We start from the raw sequence: 8,578 nt of genomic DNA, 5'->3' as shown, positions 1-8,578 counted from the left end.
GCGAACCGATCCAATCGAGTGTCTCGGAAGAACGAGGCTGGTTCTAGTTCATGGATCGTGGATTTCGCTCCACTTGCCTAGAACAACCGGCGTAATTGTTCGTCCGTGCGATCCAGAGGGATTTGCTCGCGCCACGATCGCCACGCCACGCTTCCTCGCGGAGCAACGTCGAACTCGCAGCAATCCAGCTATTGGAATTGCGAAAAACTGCGGAGATTCGCGCGTTCGTCGGACCGAGTCGAGACCCGTTTCTCCGTTTCGGTTTGGCTTACCTTCGTCTCCTCGCGGTGGCCACGAGCAACTGCTCCGGATTCCTTCCGAGTCCAGTCGCTTCGCAACCGAACGCTTCCTGGCTGTGTCCTTCCGCCAGAGACGATTTTTACGGCAACGGGAGGTGGAATATAGTTTACGCGTTCGCTGCTACCGATGCACGTGTCGCGTCTATTCCATTGTTTACGTATGCAGCACTGCCGACGTAGCTGCTACGTTTTACTTTCTGTACGTTTCGACGTAATAATCTGGAAAGAGAAACGAAGCGGTATATCGCTTAAAATAAGACGTTTCTAGCGAAAAAGCAGAGGTACTGATCGATATATTCATCGTATAGCGACGCAGCTACTGCAATCTCGCTAAATGTCCGTAATGTCCAAGATTATCCGGTTAAAATATTCATTTTACTCGTTACGCAAGGAGAATTTCCAATCGGACACGGTTTCAGCGTTATTTATGCAGCGGTCAACTCGATACGGTTCGTATTCTGGCTATTATTGGGGTTCCCTATTCACCTTGCTTTCTACTCTTTGGTAAAAATCGGTCACGAAATCGGCTGGCGAACGCGAGCATTCGCCGGTGGCTGATAGACGAGGTTCGAACGGTCGATCGATAGATCGGCGATCGAGACGACCTCCTGGCACGAATATTAAGACGAATTTCTCGAATATCGGCCTTCTCAGATCGTTTTCTCCGCAGCAACGCCGGAACAAACCTCCCATTGATGATCCATCGACGTTCATCGACTATTTTAATGTCCCGTGAATTTCTGTTCCGCGTCACGAGAAAACGTACTGTCGTCCATAAAAACCGATTTCTCATCGCCACTACTATCGTTCGATCGATGTTCTTTCCAGTCGGAATAGAAGGAACGACTCGTTCGAATTCGCTTTTTATTAAATACGAAAGAATTTCCAATAATAAAAATCGATGCAGAAAAAATTTGCTCGTATTTCTTTAGACAGAGATAAACCTTCTAAGTAAAAAGGAATCGTTGATGCGGTAGTTCGGGAGAATCAAACTCGACGTTTGGGAGCTTAACCTCGCGCGTAACGAATAAGCATCGAGCATCGGATCCAAGCTCGTCGAAAAAGACGATCGAGGCAGAAGCTGTCGTCGATCATCGATCGTGGCTACTTTTCACCGTAAACGGCTATGAATTTTTCCGTCTTTCGTGCGCTATTGTGCGCAGGTCAACGTCTACCTGCAAGTGCATTTGTATTCACGAGCCGGCGACACGCTGTCGGGTGTAGCGTCGTGTAAACGCTGCAGGTACCTGCCAATGTGGACGAATCAGCTGCGGAGGAACGTTTTTATGCAGCATCTCGGAGAGATAATGTAGTCGATCTTTTTACTGGCCTTCTATATCGCTCAATGTACCGACAAAGAACCTCCATGGACGCTTTTGACAAGTTTTTTCTTCGCATATTCCATTGCTTTTGTACTCGCGAGGTAGCCCGAGATCGAATTAAAATCTGATTAAGCGAGCATGGTAGGATATATGGTAATTAACGGCGTAAATTGTCTCTGATCTTTTTACAGTAATCTTTAGAAGACCAGTTTCTTGCTAAAAGAATCGTTCGAATAATTTAAGTCGATGAAATTTATTCAAAAAATGATCTATCGATATATTCTTTCTAAAAATACGTCAAAGATCGTTGTTATTAGATTTCTTACGAATTTAAACGATTTACGCGAAGAGTAATGAGTTGTAAATGCAAAACGCTAAAGGGTTCGGTGACGAAACATTGACGAATTACTGGAGGAGGCTACGGTAACGGTATGCGGTGACGAGCCTTTTCCCTAAAAGGCTCAGATGCTAGGGAGAAGGTCAACATGGTTCCTTTACGTGAGAAAAAAATGGGTCTCCGACGACAGGTATTTTACATTTAAATATCGGAGTGGCTCGCGGTACTCAGATGCAAAATACAACGTTGTACGTGATCTCACGTGTGAGAACGAGGATCGACGCTAACGATAAAGTTACAGAACAGTTTCGTATTAGAATTTAAATTTGCATTTAAACGTTTAACAGCTCAATGGTTTCAGTGCCGATATATTCGTTTGTACTTTACGCGCTAAATCCCTGTCTCCTCGATTCTAGACCGAAGTATAACAGTTGGAAGAGTTTTATAATAATTTTTAAGCCAATAGTCTAAACCTCGATACTCTCTTCCCGAGGAACGAAACAATTCGGTAAGCTGTTACCGCGTGCAAAATCATAGAACGCGGTGTAAAAGACGAGACGAAGTTGCACCAAATTCTCGTTAAAATCGTACGAGAAGAATTTTTGGCTCTGCTTCGCACATCGTAAGTCATCGGACAGTGCGAGAAAGCCACGCACCGATTAAAACGCGAATGGTAGGTTTCGGGGGGTCAGAGGACTCGATCCGTACAAGCTTTTAGGCAAGACGACAGCACGCGAGGCGTTGCTACAGCGTGCAACTGCCTCTCCCGTCGTTTTGTTCACTGAACTAGTTCCCTCTCCTCTTTCCGCCCCCGACCACATGCAGCCACTACCACCGACGCTATCTCACCACCACCACCAACTACCATCGCCACCACCACCATCACATCCACGCCGGGAAGTTATCAAGATCACCACCGTGCTGGAAGTTGGAAGAAGACTGGGCGAGCGACTCCTTGCTTCCAAGAGGAAGAGAAACGACGAGCAGTCCAACTCTGTTGGCTGAATTTCCACCAAGATCTCATCGAATTTGATCTAATTGAAGAATTTAAGGGAAACATGGAGAGGAAATCCGCGTCGAATCGGTCCTGTCGAAGCTTTCGTCGAAGTTATGGACGGATTTCCTTTGTTCACGGTTTATTAAACCGTTACCTGTTACGGATCTCGTTCAGTAACTCTAGAAAAGATTCGTTTCAATTTGGAGGTCTTATAGCGTCGATAAAAGTTAGAAAGTGCTACATCTGCGAATAATTAACAAAATTGTATTCCTAAGAAACGTTGACGATCTGAAAACTAAATGTAACTTCTGTATCTCTGTTCATCGAGTGGTGTTAAAAAATACGTATACAGGGTGTTCAGTGATCTCTGGTACCCAGCGTTTTTCTCGTAAATGGCGAATACCGGCGAAAGATGCTGGAGAGAAAAGTTTTTCCATTAAAGTCAAAGATCAGCCTGGTACGAGTGTGTGACGAATTTTCAAGTTTATTTTCCTCGGAGACAAAGCGTTCTCCGAACAAATTTTATTCCACATTTCCGACTTTTTCTCGCACGTAGAACAACGTTCTGCCGTTTATTTTTGCTGGCGTCCAGTCCAGAATTATACGCGTTCGAGTATGCTTGAAAACAGATTTTCAAACTCGATTTTCTCAAAAATGAAACATTATACGAACGTTATTCTTCCTCTTATTTTTCCATAAAGAATCGCCCTGTATCCACTTGTTCGCATCGTTCGGTCGCATTCGGTACAGTGCCGATATCGAAACGAAGCTTAAACACTTTTGCACGGTATCGCATTCGGAGGGAGGTAACGATGTCGCGTGTGGATCTACCTTAAAACACGGAATACCATGCGTCGAATTTTGATGCATCGAACGCGAACAAAAGTCGGTGGTTACAGGCGAGGGCGTTCACATTGCACGCGGTGCGTGTGTTGCCGGCGAGCGTCTGCTTACGGTACCGCTTCATTTGCGACTAGCGCGCTCGATGTGCACGCGCCCCATGCGTAACGCGTGCTTGTTCGCAAATTTTCAGATGCGAATCGATTCTAGTCGAGTAACTGCCCCTATTTCCGCCCCAGTTGCGTAGAAATTGCATCCGCTCGATGAATAAATGGAAATACGAGCGTGAAACGATAATCGCGAGTCATTATGTATGAAACTGCAGGTACGGTGTTATCGTTAATGTATGGAGTTTTGATGCGCGATCAGATAGAGTTATGTTACTCGTAGACAGCTTTAATTACGGTGTCTGTGATCGATGCGCCATGGTACGTGGTACGGAATAAACGGCTTATTACGTTCTTGCGAATAATCGGACAGCAGCGAGTTTAATTAAAAAAAATGATGGAAAATGGTTTTGCGTCGCTGATGCTTCTTCTTTCGTCGAGAGAGTTAATATCCGATATTGCGAGAAATATATTATGAACGAAGCTTTAGTCGTATCGCGCAGAAATGATAGAAAAACACGACAGGTAAGAAGGAATTGCCAGGAGAAGAAGGATAGAGAAACGGAGCAGGAAGAAACTGTACAAAGAGTAAAAACGCATCCCTGCCAAACGAAGTCTCCCTAAAGTATATGCATACTTTTTGCCTTGGTATTTCCATTCGAGGAGCGTTCAAGAAGATGACGAAGATTGGGGAACGAGATGAAGATTAAAGACGCACTGTAGGCAACAAAAAGATGACGGCGACGTAATTAAGGAAGTAATATCGTAAAATTTAAGCAGTATAGTAATGATCGGTTTGCGAACGTACTTATATTTTAGTCCAAATAAACTTCAAGGGAAACGAAAAACCGTGGTGAAGTGTATACCCAGCAGAGTGGAAATTAATATTCCTTTGACCATGATTAAGGCGTGTGTTGTTGCCGGGTGTATATTCGTTTCGGGTTATAAAATAGGAAGAAAAATACTGAAAAGCAACGGATAGGGATAATTAAGATTCAATGTATAAAATGGGAAGCAAACAGTGTAGTAATAATAATCGTTGTTCTTCTTAAGAAGGTACCTAACGATGCAAAATTCGAAAGAACGATATAACGTAACAGCGATAATTCACCGAACGAAAAGATCGCAAATGCCACTATAACGTATATCAATCGAGAGAACGCTGAAACGAACAAGGTAAAGGAAAATAGGAGATCTAAAACGGTGTAACCAAGAGGAAGAGGAGAATTCTGGGGCGGTCATAGAATGGTAAAATAACGCTATAAGCGTTCTGCGGATCCGCAGTTTCTCTCAATGGAACCCGAGAGAAAAGAAAAGAACGCGACACGGGAACCGGAGGAAGAAACGGATGGCCTCGCAAAACTAAAAGGAAGCGGGCAGATTAAAAAGAGGAGCGAGAGACTTCTCGCGAAACTTTAAGATAAATACGTGCCTGTTAAAGGAATCTCAAAAGGACAAACTCGACCGGGAACGAATTAAAAATAAGCCGGCAGAAATGCCAGGGTCGAGGACCTCCGTAGTCGCATCTTTCCAAAAATTCGGACGTCACGGTTGCTTTTCGCTCCCGTCTTCTCTTTATCGTTCCGAAGAAGCTTCAAATGAGACGAAGAAAACCGGCGAATAACTTATGCAAAAGGAACAAACTCGTCGAGAGAAGGGGGAGGGGCGGGAAGGGACGAACAGAAGAAAGAAATCGAATGAGATTTCCACACTGGTCGGGGACGAACGAATGCTCGAACGAATGACAGAAAAATGGTTCCACCGGGAGCATAAGCTACTAGGAATATCTCGAGTTTCGTGAAAAACGAAAGCGTGGATCAAGGATAGGGAAAAATGTAACGCTGGAAGATCGAATCTGTAACTCATACCCGACCAACCACGTGGTCAGTGTGAACGAAGCCTGAATCCTGATCCAAGGAGCACCGTAGAAAAGGATAAAGAGGGCAAGAAGGAGACGATGAAGAAAGACCGCGCGTCAGCAGAAGGAGAGGAAACGTGGTCTCGCACCGCGCACGGATCTCGAAGCATGGAGAACACGAACTGGTCGCCGCATACCTACACGACGCGTAATGAGAACATACCAGCGTCGTTCGGCCTGCTATCTGCTATCAAACGGATACCACCGGTTCAACCGCGGATAAACCGTGTACCGGGCCCTCGGCAAACTCAAATTCGTTTTACATCCAGTCTATATGCCGATAAATTTATCGAAACAACGTCGTATCGGAAGAGCCGTTTCACCAAAGGATCTCGCATGCCACCACCTTACACGTTACATTCTCCCCATACAAATCCCTGATTTTGAACGAAAAATTCCCGCCGGTTGCCGAGAAATTCGTGCTAAACATTTCTCGAGAATGTGTCGTAACAGGGGAACTGTTTCACGCAGGATTTTCCTGCGTCACCTATTTGCCGGTTATATTTTCCTGACCCGAAGCCTAAAATTTTTCCCGAGAACTTTATTTGTTCTTGTTCTTAACTTACCTGTAAACTTACCTTATCTACCGATCCTTTGTACGACCTATATATCGATTTGGATCACCGTGTTGCAAACATTGCGAATAATTTTTAGAAATTCTTTTAAGTCTATAATGTCATACAGATACCTTTGAACCATTTTATTTCATTAGTTTAGAGCGTGGGATTATTGAACTAGGACGTGGATGACGAGATGCGAGACACAGGATAAAGGATGCTGATTGCGAGGAATGGAGCAATGATAAGGGGTAGGGAATATTGGGTGTGAGATATCAGTATCGAATTGCAGGTATTAGATACGAGGCAGGGAACGTAAGATTTAGAAAATAAAACGAGGAATAGAAAGTGCGAGACGCGGAAATATGTGTAAATTCTTCAACGTAAAGTTCTAAAGTCAACGTAGTCTTAACGGTCAAACGATGATTTACCAAAAAGAGCAAACAGCGTACAAAATCATTGACAAACAACTCGAATACTTCGTTTTCAATTGCACATGCATCAAATTAACATTCTATTCTCCATGTGGCGATGCTCTTTGTATCACTGGTCGCTTAAAAAGTTGTATAAAAATTATAGCGCGTATAGTGCCTCGGTATCCTTAGGACTTTTCCGGCGGTTACTTATCTGCGTAGAAGGCTAGCACATTGCAATTACCCTTTGATAGTCGTGGCATAGACATTATTAGGCATTCCCTCGTTCTAAAGCGATAAACGCGGCGAAAGTCTCAAATCTAAAATTAATGTAAATTATACGGCGTGAACGTCAATAATTTAACAATAATTACCATTTATAGGAATTAATAGGTAATATCATGGGTATAGCGTAACGTATCGGTATAGGATTACGCTTGGAGTTCGAAAACCAACTAATAATCTTTGAAGCCTTTCGAATTCTATTGCGAAATTATACGTCTCGATATTGGGAGTTAGTTTCACGAATACTTGGAAATAGCGGCTACGTAATTATTATCAATTCGAAACCATGGGAACATAGCTGAGAAAAATTACCATTGACATTGCAGAATCGCATTGAATTAGAATTAAATTTATCCTATACCTCTTTAACGTTTATTTGTTATTTTACTGGTAGAGCTTTTTGTTGTATTCTATATTCGAGGGAAAATATACTTTTTGTTCCGTTTCCAATTTAAGCTATCATTCCTTCGTTTGTACTACCGATAAAATTGATAGAAAGGTGAACGATAGGGTCTTATAGTATGTGTAATATACGATGACACGTTCATTTAGAAACGCATTTTATAGAAAATAGGACAAGTCATTTAAATTAAAAGGAAAAATATGTCATACATAATGGGTGAATATTCCAGCCAGACTGTGTTAATCAATTAAGATATAATCGAGGTATTTGTACAGGTGATTTATATCTACCGACAGATAGTTAGCGAGTGAACAGGAAAATAAAGCTGATACTACACGTACTACTTTGTATTAAAAAAAATTCCGCCGTCGATTATCGGTTTTTAAATATTTCACTGTTTGAAAAATTTCTTTGCCACTTGCCGAGCACCTTTTTCCATTGAAACAAAGATTAATTTTCTCTTCGTTAATGACTGCATAAAAATTATAGAAATACATGTTACTTTCGTGATTATTATTTTTATATAGCATCTTTATCAAACATAATATCGTGAAAGAAAAAGATACGGGTATGTTTGTACAAAGCTATTTTGAAATACACGAAGACAGAACGTTAATAGATAAAACATTATCGACGAGAAGGAGCGCGTGTTTTAAACATTTTGCTTAAAGGAAATCTACTTTGCGTTTTCGTAACATCAATTGACCAATCTTAGCGACCGTCCAGGTAGAAAGTTCTTACAGCTTTCGAATCTCGCCACGACATGGCGTCTGAAAGCAATTTATCGGATAATATGCGTATGATTGATTTTATTTCTACGAAGTATTTACGTATTTATTTTATCTGAAAACCTAATGCCGAAGTATCTTTGACATTTGAGTGGAAACTGTTTTATTTTTATTTAAGGATAAAAGTAATTTAATTTATCAGAGAAAGTATGCAAAAAAGATGTTAAAAATATTCCTTTAGATTCTGATCTTTTTTATAATGAGAATTTTGAAAAATGTCTAATTGGAATTGTTAATAAATATAGAGATAGAAACGTGGCGTTATTATTAAACGCTATTGTATTATAAATGTAATGAAGAAATGCGTATATA

This window comes from Bombus impatiens, unplaced genomic scaffold (assembly GCF_000188095.3).
Source record: "Bombus impatiens unplaced genomic scaffold, BIMP_2.2 scf_1055, whole genome shotgun sequence".
In the NCBI taxonomy this organism is placed as follows: Eukaryota; Metazoa; Arthropoda; class Insecta; order Hymenoptera; family Apidae; genus Bombus; species Bombus impatiens.
Note: the sequence above shows the minus strand (reverse complement) of the source record.